At 45.0% G+C, this 16247-nt stretch overlaps 1 protein-coding gene and 1 long non-coding RNA gene across 7 annotated transcripts in view; one reads left to right on the forward strand and one right to left on the reverse strand.

Annotated features, from left to right (window-relative positions):
- LOC149867973 (uncharacterized) overlaps window positions 1-16247 on the forward strand; it is a 354972-nt gene that overhangs the window by 201797 nt on the left and 136928 nt on the right. The window lies entirely within an intron of this gene.
- The window catches only part of LOC149867974 (uncharacterized), a 128322-nt gene that overhangs the window by 98540 nt on the left and 13535 nt on the right, over window positions 1-16247 (reverse strand). For 5 of the 6 annotated variants that reach the window (XR_016441160.1, XR_016441163.1, XR_016441162.1 and 2 more), the window contains exon 3: window positions 15006-15133. The gene's annotated coding sequence lies outside the window, so the exon portion shown is untranslated. Of the gene's footprint in view, window positions 1-1353; window positions 10323-15005; window positions 15134-16247 lie in introns of those variants that run through there. The other variant, XR_016441159.1, reaches the window with a different exon arrangement.

A 16247-nucleotide genomic window follows, 5' to 3' on the forward strand; every position in this document is an offset into this window, starting at 1 on the left:
GAGGTGAATACATTATGGAGTCCTGAGAAAATTATTCACACACAACTACTTTTAGAGGGCCAAATTTGCAGATTTGGTGTCACTAAATAACTAAAATGTTCTCTGAATATATTGGTTTGGATTTCTTTTTTTTAGTAGCATTAGAGCATGGTTCAAGAAATACGTGAGAAACAAGTTTTGTTTGGTAATTTGTTTTCTTCAACCAACAATATAGATGAGAGACATAGTAGACAAGCTTTTGAGGACAGAAGTGCCCTTCTTTGGGTCTGAGAAAGAAGCAGATACAGCCTAAGTTAAACTGCAGCTAAACAATGACTTTTGTTTAACTCCATTATGTTTTATCTGCTGTTTAGCTCAAGCTGTGTGTGCTTCTTTCCCAGACCCACTTAGTGCCTGAAAGTTTCTAACGTCTCTTTAAATTATATAGTTCATCCATAAATAAATAAATAAAACCATACTAGCAAAAAAAACTTGATTTTTTTTTATTTGACATTTTCACAATGAAAAGTTCCAGTTGTTCAGTGTGAAATGACTTTGCTTCAAATTTTCCTTTTACTCTATTTTAAAAAAAAATGAAAACAAAATTAGTTAAAAATTCAAACTAGGAAAAAAAAAAAAGGTTTAGGCTTTCTCTAAACAAACCATGTACCTACATTTGAATCTTTTAAAACTTTGTAATTCATAAGAAATTTAGCAAATGTTCTTTTGTGCTGGATGAGAATGATTTTTGTTTCAAATTTTGAAGGTTTGCCAAATCTATTTTTACTCAGCTCAGGTAATATGCATACCAAGATGAGATTCATTTGTATGTAGCCCTGTGGCTTTTTCTTGATCCACTGTATCAATAGTTTAGTCAAGAGGGCCACATTCTGTTCACCAATTTCATCAGTGTGATTCTGCAGTCCATGCCCAGACGCCAGTGGAGTGGCTTGGGGTTCACAATGGTATACACGCAATGACTTGCTTGCATGCAGTAATACTGCTCCTGTTGATCAGCATGACTATGCTGAATTCATTAAATACACCAGTGTGTATCATCCAAGGATCTGAGCCACATGTTGCCAAAGGGAGTCATTTCCCTGGCATGCTTTAAGATTTTACCAAAATCATGGATTTTGATAAAAGGACCTAAAACTATTGGATTTTTTTCAAATGTATATCAAACTTCAATTATCGTTTTTTTTTTTTTAATTAATGTATTTTCCGGAAAGTGCTGTAATCCTCACCGTGGCTGTCATCTGTTAGTATGGACAGGGGAGAGTGGGGCCAGGAAGCAGGTCTGACAAGAAGTTGGCTAGTCCCGTTTCCTCGACCAAGCAGAGAACAGTAATGTCTTAAATCTTAAACAAAGAGCATAGCAGGTAAAAACTAGTGTTTAATATAGGTGCTCCATATTCACAAGATTTAGCCCATGTAAGAAGCGGGGTATGTGCCATGCCGTACATGATTTTTTTTTTCTTGGCAGTTCCATTTTTTTTAGCTAGCAATCTATATGTACCAAGGACAGCATTACAGATTTCTCTCTTTTGTATTATCATCTCTGCTCTAAAAAAGAAACCATCCGGCCTGATTATACATGCTCCTTACTGTTTCTCAGACACAACATCAAGCAGCAGCACCACAATGGCTTCATATATCCACTATGGTGTGTGACTTTTCTATCTACCCTCTAACTATGTCCTGAAAAAGGAGGGAAGAGCGTGTTAAAAAATAAAAAAGAGGGAGCCGTATATCCAAAACCCCTTTCCACAGCGTCTTTATTTCATACAGTCTCCCCTCCTCACCCCAAATACCTTGAATAGCCCTTTTTGTAGCCTCAATTTTATAAAAAACCACAGCTGCTCCTCTGAAGCCATCCAAATCTAATTAACCACAGAAGCTGAAGTTATATTAAGCTTCTCACTTTCTTGGTCTTAGCATCTCCATTCATACCTTCATTCAGTGTGTTCACAAAAAAAGGAATTTCTAATAATTGTATCTATAGTCTTGGAAAAAGAAAGCCACTAATAAGTAGGCCTGTGAAAGCAGGGAGATCAGAACCTTGCTTGAACTTGGCGGTCTGGCCTCTACAAACTTGCAGACAAAGAGGCCAGGGGAGCTGAAAAGCTTAGCCTTATGTCTAAGAGAGCTTGTGAGAATTTGTTCAGCCTCTGAATAGAGATCTTAGTTTCAGTTCTAAATTGTACCAGCACAGACTCATTGAAAGGACTTCTCACAGGGAAGGGAGGAGGAGTGGGAGGAAAGGCAAGGAAAGTTTGTTGAATATCAATGAGGCTACGTGTGGTTGAGGAGCGAGATAGATGCTCTCCAGAGATTTATTCCTGAGTGACATACAGTAACACAAAGGCAATAAAATGTGTCCTTGGCAAGTGGCTTTAACAAGTAGTAAGCCTAAATCTGAAGAGAACTAAGATGATGTAACCTATAATGGAAAAGCCTTTCTGGTCTGCGCAATGTTTTATCTTAAAATATCTCCAGCAAATTCTAACCGGGGGAAGAGGATATAACCTGCTATCTCATCCTGTTATGAGTATTTGATTCAGACAGTCTGCTGTGCTACAAGCAGAGCTGGAGTATGTCATCTCAAACGAGAGGAGGAACGCAACATCTTAGTGTGCATTGCGCCTTCTCCAAGTGAATCTTCAGGGACTGGCGTCACCCATGCTGAGACTTCATGGTGGTGAAGAAAATTATACCTAAAGTCGATTTTATTCAGCAAATTGAAAGAAATTACCTTGTATCAAGATCAGAGAAAGCCGTTCCACTGCAACCACTGTACAGGCATAGAGCCATCTTCTGATAGTGTTACATTAACACTTAAACCTGTGAGCAGTTCCCTTGAAATCAGTAGGGATGCTCACATCAGAAGGTCCTAGTGAACAAGAGTATCCTTTAAACTATTGTAATAGTCATCCTAGAATGCACATAAGGCTTTGAATGCGATGCTAATAAGGTATCATTATTATTGGAGGACCAGCGTATACCAGTATTTGGTATACCAAACACAAAATTAAGGAAGCCTCTGCCCTGATGAACTTCTGCCCATACAAGAAAGGACTTGCTTGAAAGCCGAGGCGAATGACTGGAGTTTGATTTTGGTCTTTATTGCTGATTTGGGTGTTGTTGTATTTACTGCAGCTTGTGGGATGTGCCTCAGTTCTGTTTTAAACCATAAAACACCTAATAACTCATAGGCTGTCGAAGGATTGGAAGTTTCTTCCATAGATCTCTTAGGACAGTCTGACTTAGGAGAGAAGTGTCATTTAGCACAGTGGTGCTCAAGCTTTTGGTCATTTAGTCCAGATGAGCAGAGCAGGGACAGTTCACAGGCTGGACTGAGCTCTGTTCACATGGATTGTGCTCTTCATTGCCTCTGCCCAGCCTTGGATGCCCAGATAGGGCCCAGTATGGCTTCAACTGGCCCCTGCACAGCACAAACAGGCTCCTGTACAGCCCCATTTCCTGGGATCAGGCCCTGGTGCCTCCCACCATCCCTGTCCAGCCTTGTATACCAGGATTGGACCCTGAGATCTTACCCTGGAGCCCTGCACCGGACCTGCCTGGCCCTGTGTGCCAGGAGCAGGCCCTGCACAGCCCTGCTGGCCTAATTTAGTGCATAAAGATTGGGGCTCCCCACAGGTTTGAAAAATTTGTCAGCAGGGGATCAGTGCCACCACTCCCTTGGGATCAAACTTTCATACCCATAGTCTGGATGACGTGCTAGGGGCTGGATCTGGCCTATGGGCCAAGGGTTGAGCATGTCTCCTCTAGCAGAGAGAACATGCTCTGCCCACCCCTTCTTCTCCACCAGCACTACTTGTAACACTCCAGCCCTGGCTTTGACATCATTTGCCCTGTGACCTTGGTTCAGGCCCTTACCTGCTGAGGACCTCATCCAACCAACCATCAAACAGGTGATGAAACTCTAAGATGTGATGACTGTGCTAATGGAAGATGTTTTCAATGCATTTTGGGATTGTCTTCTATTCATAGACCTTTATTTCCTTTTTTTTCTATAACGTCTTTAGTACCCTTCCTTTGCAAGTCCATTCATAGCATCTGACAAAGTAGGCTGTTGGCTGCAAATGCTTTCTGAGTGAGTTAGTCTCTAAGGTGCCACTTTGCCCTGCCTTCTGCCTGACTTCAGACTAACACATCTTTCCTTAAAGGCATAGAGTTGTCTTTCCCCAGCTGAACTGTCACCAGCACAGTCAATGGGTCATAATGCTAACAACATTTTCAGTTTTCTGAAAAGGTCGGGAACGAAGCTCCGAGTCCCAATTTTTGCTTTTTGAGATTCAAATAGCTTTGTTTAAGAGGCTAGTGCACTGGATTCTGTGTGATAGCCTTTTGTCAATACAGCCTCTATGGTGGACCAACATACTGCTACTTCTAACTGCAGCCCAGAAAGCTTCAGGTAATAAGAGGAGGAATGGACCGCTGGGGTCATGTTCCCCTCTTCATCTTCCTACACTTGAAAACAGTTTGTAGCATTAAGTTGACGACAGTTTTCAAGATGGCCTCATGCTGTTGACATAATAACGCTAGGCGGAAAGTTATTTTTATTCCCTGGCTTACACAAATGCAAATAGTTTGAGTTTCTGTAGAGTCTGCTATTGCTGTCTCCTCAAAAATAAAAAAGAAATCACAACTTTACTTCACCATTCATTTTTAGCTCATATATATCCATATATATGGATTTCTGTTCTGTAGCTAAGTACATGTACAACAGCTACAAATTTCATTACTGTACTATAATTGCACTTGTTTTGCCCTGCTTTGACGTTAAATGTAAAGTACCCTGAAGCTAGCTCATCTAACATATTATACAAATGTCAGTTATGGTTCCTGTTCAGAAATGCCAGTAAACTGCAGTCACACCCGTCTGGACTGACTGTGAATACCAGACAACTTCAAGATTTCTTAAGTAACCAAAGGCCTCGTTCTTGAGGCTATGTCTGAGTCCCTATTATATCCCTAATTGCAGTGGAGGTTAAAAATAAATGTCATTTCTCATCCACCAGGTTGTTTGTTTAGCAATAAAATCCCTTCTTGAGTTAAATGCAGGAACAGTGTTGACTGCTTTTGTGATGCTGGCAGAAGTCTGGCCCTACATGGTCTTTTCCTTAAAACTTCAGCTTCTGGAGTCACGTTATTTCATGGGAAGCTCAGCTCCTCTTTTCCTCATTTTTTAATGAATATCACACACCCTCTTGTCATACTCTTGAAAATGTGAACTAAAAAGACTTTAAAAAAAAAGTTAGGGTTTTCAGTTAAAGAGTATAGTAGTGTGAGTGACGTAGCCTTGATGGTCCAGAAGTTGAGAGGCACAGATTTCTTGGGCTGATATCTGTATTGGAACAACCATGTAGTTGGGATAAAATCAGACAAGTTTTTGGAGATGTTGTTCCTGGAGTCCTTGGTTCAAGGGTGGTATAGGGTCATAGAAAAATAGGGACTTCAGGAGCCCATCAACTTTGAGCCAGGATCATCCCTGTCCAAACCATGCTAATAAGTGTTCATCTTAGTGTTTGTCTTCAACAAAGTGTTGAACTACTCTGAACTCCTTTAAGAAGTGTTTGGACTCTTATCTTGCTGGGATCCTTTGACCCTAGCTGATTTCCTGCACCTGGGGCAGGGGGTTGGACTCGATGATCTTCTAGCCCTAATGTCTATGAAATCTATGTAATCTGTGAAAATCTAATCCTGCTCCTATGGAGATTCGACAACCTGTCTAGATAGCATCTTCCAGAGCTTAACCATCCTCAGGGTCAGGAAATTCTTCCTAATATCCAACCTAAATCTCTTGGAATTTAAGATCATTACATCTTACGTTGATCTGTGCAGCCACCAGGAACTGACTATCAACATTTGCTTTTGAGCACCCTTGAAGGTGTTTGAAGACTGTTACGAAAGCCTCCTCAGTCTTTGGTTGGGAGATCAGGGCTGCCACAGACCTGAGCAGAGACACCCAAACAATGCTACTATCCACGGCTTGTCTTTATCCCTCCCGCAACTCAGCCCTCCACTTAGCCACCAATGGCTTGCTGCTTAGCCAGAAGGCCAAGCAGCTAGACCAAACAGCTCAGCGGCACTGGCATTGTTAGATTTGAGTTTAATCCTAGAGGTCATGGACTTCCTACTTTTAGCTTGTAATAAAGGAGAAGGAACCATTTCTGTGGTTAAGGGCCAGATTGGGCCAGTACGTCAAACTTAAATAGATACAGTTCAACATCCGCAGCACACTGATTAGTTTTCAGTGCCAAATTGCTTATATCATCTGGGGCCAGGTTTGTGTTGTGGTTAATAAATGAAGTGACTTCCAGGGTGGTGAGACATCCTAGGTCACCTTGCCCATACTTTTGCCACAACGCAATCATTTTCTCCTGCAGCATCTCTGGTGGTTTGACCCAACTACTGCTGCTACCTCAAGTTTTATTTCATAATTCGGGAGAGCAGCTAGGCATTGCCACTTTTGACCCGAGTGGCAATGACGAGTGGCAGCCCTGCTCAGATTTGTGCCAAATTCCCAACCTGTAACATGGCATCTTTCTTATACAGCCAACTATCCTGTACTCCTGAGGGCATGGATTAGTTTATAGTACAGTCTGGAGGGGGTGGGCTTGGCTTCCACACCTGCAATCACATGGAAAGCAGCAGCTGTGCATTTTTCAGGACAAAAAAATAAATTTAAATGGTGTGTAAGGAAAACACTGAAGGGAGTCTTGTTAAATGGCATGTCAGTAGTTTAATTCTTTGCCTTGCAGGGGTATAATTAGGTGAACCCTTCACTTGGGGAAATATATAGAGATGTTTAAATGTATTTGAATGTATTTTTTTCAGAAGAGAGTCTTGTACTTCTGTTTCAAGTATCCAAACAAAAGGAAATGCTTAAGGGGATGTAGAAAAGTGGAGGAAGAAGGAGCTGTGCAATGCAAAGCTTAAGCTAAGTAGCAGTGAAACCTAACATTGTGATCCAGTAGATTGTAGAAAGTCCATAGACAGGATTACAGAGGAATCTGCAGTGAACTGAGTGATTTACAGTTGAGCTGGAATAAACTGCTTACAAGTGTAGAGAGAAAATTTGCATTGGTGTGCGTGTGTGGCAGGGTGGGGGAGAGAGCTAGGGGTTTCATTCTGCTTTTGATTTGTATAGTTGTGCTTTAGTTCTGCAAACCTTTTCTTTGTAATCCCAAATGCATAAACAATTGGAATATCCATGTTAGTTTGTTACTTCCTAAAAACAGTCTGACTATAAAATAGGGCTAATCCTGTTGCTCTGAATGTAGGGTCCATCCTACTTGCAGGTCAGTGGGGGAAAGCAGCAATGCTTAGAAGGGCCTGTCTCCCAAAGGAATACCAAAGGTTTGTTCTCAAACAACGGTCTTGCATGCTACTAGAGTCAGAGTCTGCAGCTAACTCCAGCATTGACTCTGTTCCTCTCCTTGATCCCTATGTAACCACTCTTCTTCAGGGTTTAAATAAAGCTCCAGTTTTATTATGCCCCCAGACTCCAACACATGTTTTAATGCATATACCAATAAGTATTGCATACATCAAAAACACTTTTTATTAGTACTACTTGCCAGTACACAGTTTACTACCCAGCTAGTAATTATTTGGTCTCTGACCACATGAAGGGTGAGCCCAGCTTTTGCTTTACCACTTCAGGTGTGTGGTCTCTGAGAAAGAAGACATAATCTGTAATCATTTAGGTTAGTATCGTTGTCCTCTGAGAAAATGGTGCAGCTATGTCAGTGGTGACCATGTCCTTATGTGCTCTCTGCAAGTGAAAGTCCATCCTGCTTTCCTCCAAAAGAGGAAAATGTACCTAGGAGAGCGTGGTACCATCCATAAAAACTATGCTGAGACTATTCCCTTGTTTCACCAAAGAGCTACATCTCCATCTTCAGTTCCTTAATGGTCTCCATCCTCATAATGTACCACCTCACTGTCTTTAGGGCATTGCATCCCAAAACCCCTTCCCTCCCCTTCTGGGTTAGGAAGGAAGTGCTTGCTCTCCAGTTCACAATGAGGAGGCTGAGGCAGAGTGATTAGGGTCACAGAGGAAGCCTGTGATGGAGTGGGGAACTGCAATCAGGTTTCCTAAAGCCCGTGTGAATGCTTTACTGTCGGGACCATTTTTGACCCTACTTTGCAGTGACCATTCAGGAGGCAATTTCATCTGGGTGCCAGGAGGGAACCGACATCCTTCACGATTTTCAGCCTCATTTTGAAGTGATGGCATAATCTGTCCATCATCCCAGGTCAGTGCTTGATTTCAACTCCTTTGATTTTATATATAAAGGAGAGAGAGTCCATTCGACTGCATTCTTTTAATGGGTGAGTAAACCTGGAGAGGCCCCCGAATGGGCAAGTTTCTATTTTGTGTTCGTTCAAATAAGATTTCTTTTTCATAAGACACATTTCATAAGGACTTCTATTTAATTAAACTTATATTTAGTTAGGCCCTATGAAAAGAAAGACAAACCCATGTGGCTTTATATGGAAGTATGAGAGTCTTGGGGAAAGGGGTTTGCTTGGAGGGGCTCACAAATAATAACCTTTAGGGTGCTTTTTGAAGTTTCTTTGAATGAGATTAAACACAGCGTGAAGCACTCGGGTGCTTTGGTGCTGTAGGACATACAAGTACCTTAGACAGGTGTCACTGGGAGACAGAGCGTGTCCAGCTGGTTGGCATGTTCAAGGACGATGGCCAAAGGGATTTTTGTCCTTTTTCATTATGGTGCAGCCAGATTTGGAAGTCTGGAAGTTTCCCATATTTGCTCTTCCAAAGCACCCCCGCTCCTCCCCAACTTCCTCGGCAAAACAAATGCCTCAAATTAGGCACTGACAAAGATCGGAGGCAAGTTGGGGCTGATAGAAATAAAGTAAATCAAGTCAACAGTATCATCTGCTCTGTGGGAGAGGAGGCTGGGGATATCTTCCGCTCTTTTCAGTGAACAGATGCAGGAGAGGAGTCTGGAAAGGTCAGAGATAAATGCAGTATTCACTTTGTACTGCATATTCACCAGGGCTACACTAAAGAGAGGCGAAAAATATATGTGTATTCTCAACCTTTTCCCGTCAGGCAGAACATTACCGAGATGGAAATGACAGAATAATTTTGTGCGGGGCTGAAAGATTGTAGCACTCAAAGGGTGGGACCCAAAATAATAAAACCCCAACTGAAAATATCCTCCCCCCCCCCCCGCCACTTCACTTCTGGCAGCAGCTTTAAATCTAGGCCATCAGAGTGAAGCTGTAGCAGCAGCATATTATCTTGAGAAATCACTCCCAGAAGGGAGCAGAAAGTTCGCAAGTAGAGTGCCAAAAAAGGAGAAATCGCAGCACTGTCATTGGAGCCGGCTGCATTTGGACGGCATCCAAGCCTCCAGCACTGCCGACATCCCTGCACATAATCAGAAATTCCTTTCAATTATGTGGGAAAAGTATCTTCACATTGTCATCCCAAATGCCCCCATGAAGAAATAGACTGCCATGGAGCCGCTGCGGAAGGTCAGCATGGAGCCGTATCCATTCATGGCAGCTTAGGGAGGAGGAGAAGGGAGAGGGGGTGTGTAGGGAGGAGATTGTGCAGGGGATTTTTATAACACTTTGCTCTTCCATTAGCACATTTAATCAGAGGGTTTTTAAGTGCTCTGCCCGCATCAACTGACTAAGGCTCATAAACCCCATATAAGATAGCTAGGTGCCATTACCCCAATTTTATACATGGGTAAACTGCAAGAAGTTGCCTGAACTGCCTGATCGCCCAGGAAGCACTGGGAATAGCTTCAGAGTCCAGACTCCCAGTTACTTGTTCTAAGTAACAGCAGCTTGGAGGCACTGCCTCCTTTATCCCTTGCTCAAAATATGGATAAAGGAGGAGGGTGACCTAGCACCATCTTTTCGAAAACCTGCCTGTTGAGGTATTTATCCTGTCGTCATATTGGAGTTCAAGCCACTACCTCATTGCAGACCCTGAAGGCTGACAATGCATTGTGGAGGTTCCTCTGTTATGAAGGAATATGACCAAGAGAAAAAGAGCAACAAGGACACAAATGGCATTGGGTCCAATTATCAAAGCTGCCAAGTGAGTTAGGAAGCTAAGCACTATGCTGCAGTTACTCTCAGAAGGAAGGGCTTCAGTTCCCATGTCACGTGGGGATTTTGAAAAATTTTCCTCAGTGCCAGAGTCTCGAAAGAAAGCATGCATGGTCTTGCAGAGGAATTCTTTATCTGGAAAAATCAAGGAATCAGTTGGCTGTTCAAGGATGATGGGGGGTCCTGGTTTTCTCTGTTCCAAAATCCACAATTATCTGATAAAAAAATAAATTCAAAAGTCTTGGATTAAAAAAACCCCACAAATCTTCAATTTTCCATGGTTAAAATGAAATTCCACTATATATATGTGTATGTGTAGGTGCAGGTGTATGTGTAGGTATTTGTGTGTGTGTGTATCAGTTGAAAACAATGTTTTATTGATGTATTTACAATTTTAAAGCAATTTGGAAGCTACCAGTGCCTCACTTTAATAAAATAACGTTTAAATACCTATAATTTGGGCATGTGATTTTGGTTTTTCAGTCACAGAAAATCAGAGCTCCCCCTGCCCCCTTCACTTACCAGGACTCACCAGCTGTGGCTGCCCGCCCTGCTCCTTTGTGGCGCTGAGCAGCCCTGATATGCCAGGTCCCCTCACTCCCAAGGCACAGCCTCCCCAGCCCTGCCAGTGCCCCTCATTCCCAACCCACCGTCCCCTGGCCCTTCTGGTGCACATCACATCCCGGCCTGCAGCCCAGTGGCCTTGCCACTGCCCCTCTCTGCCAAACCCCAGCCCCCTACTTCCCCCAGCCCTGCTGGTGCCCCTCACTCCTGACCCACTGCCCCCTGCCCCCAGGCCCCACAGTATGTGGAGCAGAGGGTTTGGGGTGGGGTGGACCCAACAATAGGCAATGCCATGGTAACATGTTGGGAAGGCATGGAGTAACACCATGCTACCAGCAGCAGGAGGAGTAATGGACTGGGGCAGGGAGCCGTGCTGTCTTCACCTTCTCCTGCCACCAGCCGCTCACATGCCAGGTCATGGCTCTACCCTACTGCCATGGCCTGGCTGCTGCTGTGTCCCTTAGGCTGCCCATGCTGCCCCCCACCCACCTCTCCTCTGGGGTAAAGCCACAGCTCTGTGTGAGAGCAGCAGGCAACAGCAGGAGGTAAAGGAAGCACAGTTTCCCCCCTGCCCCAGGTTCATTACTCCTTGTGCTACTGGCAGCGCAGTGTTACTCCATGCTGGCATGAGGGTCCTGGTGGTGGTAGCACCATGAATCTCACCAGCCTGCTGCGCCCTCCATGCCAGATCCTGCCCACCAGACCATGGAGGCAGCCCGGTGCTAGACCAGCCAGGCTTCAGCCCCATGCCCCATTGTGGGCACACAAATCTGGGGGAGCATGTGCCCCTTTGTGTTGCCTATGGCATGCAGTAGTGGGAGCCAGCCCCCCACCAGTACCCCCTTCCACAGGCAAGCTGCCTGTGGCTCTGTCCCATTCCCCAGCTGGACCTCAGGCCAGGCTTTCCCAGCGCAGCCCTGGGCCCTGGGCATCATGCACTGCCCCGACTGGGTAGCACCTCCAGCCCCAATCCCCAATCCTACCCCATTCCTGCCTCACCACAGGGGCTTAGTGATACCACCACCTCAACCTGCCCCCCCACCCCCATGTATCACCTATGCCTCCCCTCCCCCTTCCTCCCCACAGACTTACCTGCAGACAGCTGGAGAAGCTGCTCTGTACCATGCCTTCTGGTTGTATCGCTGGCCATGTACATTTGTACATATACACTCATGCACATGGTGCACCTGCATCTAATTGGCCTCCTCCTGCTCCCCCCAGCCCAAGTTGGAGCTCTGCCAGCTTGCAAGGGGAAACCTGTGGTTTCCCACATTTTTCTCCTTTAAAGGAGAAAAGCCATGCTTTTCCACAGCAAACACAAAACCTGGATCCCTGGTTATCGTTAACATGACACCGTTGTTGGCTAAGCTTAGAATAGGCCTGAAGAACCCACCCAACATTCCTCTACCATAAAAGAAGTCCCTTCTGTTTGGATTTGAGCCACATTGGGGGAGACACCATGTATGCTGTGTTTCCGTTCTGCAATTTAGTGAAGAACTCCATTCTTAAGAGATCTCACTCTAGCATCTTTTTGCAGCACTATCATAATTTACAATAAAAAATAAATATATTGGAGTCTAACCGCCTGTTGGAATGACTGGAATTCCAATATAATGCATAGCTAATAATGGTACTATAGTGTAAATCAGCAGTGTAGCAGGTCCCAGTTTCACTTGGCTGTGCTCCATGAATAACAGAAGTGACATTGAGTAACAGTGAATTGAAAATCACTTTGAAAAGAGGAAGAGTGTAAACCCTGAAAATACACTCTGTTACAGCGTGAACTATTTTTATAAGCTGAGAATTATATCTTTAAATGATTAACCCAGGAAAAGTATCTTGTGTTGTAGAGCAATAGCATTATTCTGGCAAGGAAACAGACCTGGTGCAGTTCAAACATTGGTGAATCTGCTTCCTCCTGGTTCCTAAAGGCACTAATAGTGACCAATGCATCATATTCCCTAGCAAAAGCATTGGGTAGTGCTAACATTAATTCACATCATAATCTCTGGTTGGAGTTCCTATTAGCACCAAAAGACAGCGCAGTTGACTTGGAGTAACTGTGTGAAGAGGTTGGCATGATGATTTGTTTATTTATTTTTTGCAACAAATCTGTGGCCAACATGGACTTTGCAGAGAACTTGGAAATATTTGTATCTCTAATGAATATTCTGCATGCCTGAGCTCATTTATGGTAAGTCACTTGCAATGAAGTTAAGCTGGGCGTATCCCAGGCAATTATTTTGGGTGGAGGGCCAGTTATCAAGTTTTGGCAAAATGTCAAGGGTCACATCGGTAGCCCTGCCCTTGACAGGTGCCCCACCCCCTTGTTGCCTTCTTGTCCAGCCCCCTAACCCCTGACCTTTGCCACCAGAAATTCCTCCCCTTGCCCCTGGAAGTACTCTTTTCAGAAAAGGGTGGTGCCATCTCAGAACAAGAAAAATACTAAATTAGTCTAAAAGTCAAACATCTACAACATTCATTAATTTGATTTTAAAAAAAAATGTTTTTCCTGATTTACATGCATTTGTGTACACAGAGGTGACTGCACAGCAGCTTAAAATGAAGTCTTACTCTTGTATATTGTGTGGGGTGGGTATAGGTTTGTGGAGGCTGTGGGTGTGGCTATGTGGGGTGAGGGAGCATGTGGGTGCGCGTGTGGATTTGTGGGGTGTGGGTGTGTATGGGGGAAGGCGGGCTGGCCTTTGTGTATGACAGTGCAATGAGTGGCATGGGTGCATGTGTATGGTGGGGTGTGCATGTGGGACTCATCCTATGAACACACACACACTGCCCTGTGCCTGCAGACACACACACACACACACACACACACACACACACACACACACACATACTACCAGTGCTCCATGATCCGGAGATGCAGTTGGGAGCCAGAGCCATGTAGTATCCGAGCCGGATGGGGACAGGAAAGCAGGGAAGTGGCTGGTAGGACTGTGCGAAACACCATCTCTTGGTTTCAAAGTCTATTTCACTGTTTCAATGGGACAGTGTTTCATTTTGTCATTTCACTTCATTTCGAATTACTTTCCCATTTTGTTTCATCAAAACCGTTTCACTCTTTTGCCCCGTTTCAACCTTTCACCCATAGGTTATAATGGGGAATCATGAAAATGCCTATAACTTTGTCATTTTTTTCCTGATTCAGATGAAAATTACAAGGATAGTAGGCCCTGCTGAGGGCATGACGCCTGCCAAGTTTCAAGGTGATATATGCAGAGGTTTCTTGGAAACTGCATCTCAAACTGTTCAGAGCAAAACCCATGACACTTGCCAGCAGCAGCAGCTTCCTGTCATCCGGCGCACAGATCTGTGGGCCTGCACCCCCGGGAGGGCTATGAGCCTATGCCAGATTCCTCCCAGGGGGTATGGGCCCCCGAATCTACACCGGAGGACAGAAGGCTGCAGCTGGTACTTGGGACCAGCGCTGGGCCCAGCCTGCACCTAGCAGCCTCCTGCCATCTGGCCCGGTGGCGGGGGGCAGGGCTGCACTCTGAGCAGCTCCACAGCCCCATGGAGCTCAGCCCAGAGGTGAGAAGAGGAGCACAGCCCTGGCCCTGCCTGCCTCCCGCCGCCAAGTTGAGCTCCCTATGGAGCTGCGGAGCCACTTGGAGCGGAGCCCTGGCTCTCGTCTGCCTCCCGCCACCGGGCTGCTTCAAAACCTGAAATGTTTTGAGTGCCCTCATTTCATTTTGAAGCTGTTTTGAAGCTTTGTGTTTCTTTTCATTGTCACTGTTTTGAGCTTGAAACGCGTCACAACAGCTTTGAAAGGAAACACTCGGTGAAATTTCGCACCGCCCTACTGGCTGGGGGTGGGTGGGGCTGGGCTGCTCAAGCCTGCCAGCCTGCTGAAGGCTCCCTTTGGATCCTACTGCCCCTGGCTCCTGCCAGTTTTGAGAAGGAGCCAGGGGTGAATAAATATTAATTTACTACATTTTTAGGGGCTCTGCAGGCCAGATAGTGTGCCCTGGCAAGCCAGATGTGGCCCACGGGCCATATTTTGCCCACCCCTGGTATATTCTGTGAAGTTTACTTAGTTTTATGCTTGTTGGGTGGGCAGTGTTGCTACGCCAGCAGGAAAAAAAATCCTCTTGATTACTCAGTATCTCTACTAGGGGACCCACCCAGCCTAGTTATAGATGGAGATGTTCTGGTAGTGTACATGTGCCCTTAGATCCAACAGCACTTTCCAGGGAAGCAAAAAGAAAGGGCAACAAGCTAGCAGTTTAGAAGAGAGTATCCCCAAGGGAGTGGGGAGCAGAAAGTCAAAATCAGGTTTACCCCAGGGCTTTTGTATAAGATATTAAGAGACTTACCTGTCACGGGCAGAGGGACCTGGGTTGGAGATGGCGCAGAAAGGAAGTGTTCTACCTGTAGAGTCTCAGGAAGTCCTGTTTTCTCCCATCTGTTTTTGCAGTACTGTATGTGGAAGTCCCCATGACGGCTAAGTCAGAACAATGAATCAGAATATTTCTGAAGTGGAGGTGAGGGGGTTGAAACGTGGCTCCTTGTCTAAACTCCCTGAGGATTCTTGTTTAAGGCCATTTCTAGTTTGGATGGTAATTGAGATGCTATCCTAAGCTTGCTCTGAAGGTTGCTAAAGCATTTGTCTAACCTAATGCTCGTGTAAATAATGGGCGCACCTACATGAGATGCTACAGCTCAGTAGCAACAAGCTACTGTGCTGTAGCTCGTTGCTAGGTAGCAGCACCGGGCGCTAACCGTGACGGTGATGCTACTGCATAGTGATAAAGAGCTAATGCAAAGCAGCATCTCAAACTAATTGTGCAGCACTAGGACTGTACAGTAACACCAGTAACTGCACAATCATTTAGTAATTGGTTAAGCAAGCACTAAATGACTGCACAGTAACAACTGCACAGTGTGCTGCTTGTGTAGACACGGCCAATGTTGCCTTGTGGCTATATAGTTCTTGAGTCTATCCTATCTGGCTTGGTCCGTGCTAGATTTTCTTCTTTACGATTTCCAGATGGCTTCTTCAGTCATAACTTTGGCTGGATCACAAATGTACACAGAATGAGTGGCCTTTAGCCTTTTAAATCACTGTGTTGTCTAGACCTGCCCTGAGCAGTGTTAGACAGCAGGGTGCTGAAGACATTGGCTGCAGGTAGAGCCCTGTCTGAGAAGGAGCACCATGGGATAGCCGACTTTCTAGTGTTGTGAACTGAGAGTAGAAACAGACATTGCCTGCCATCACATTTATGCTGCCATAACAATGGTGAGCAAATAGACCACATCCGAGGCAAATCCATGGTGTGACAAAAGTTACTAATAATTTGTGCCGCTTTATTGCAGAGGATTATTTGCTCTGCGGCAGGACCGTGTGGGCACCTCTCCAGCTGCCCGCACTCTCCAGCCACCCCTGGCAGGCGCTCTGAAGGCTTGTGGGGCCCAGTCCTGCACACCCCAGGAATTCACATGAAAGATTGGGTCCCTCAAGTCCCCAGATTACTTGCCTGGCTTTCCATGCTGACAGAGAGACCAGGGGTGCCTCTCTATAAAGGGAAAAGTCAGGTTTCCCCATCTAGAAAGTCTTT

This window comes from Crocodylus siamensis, chromosome 3 (assembly GCF_052110815.1).
Source record: "Crocodylus siamensis isolate JL-2025a chromosome 3, ASM5211081v1, whole genome shotgun sequence".
Classification (NCBI taxonomy): Eukaryota; Metazoa; Chordata; order Crocodylia; family Crocodylidae; genus Crocodylus; species Crocodylus siamensis.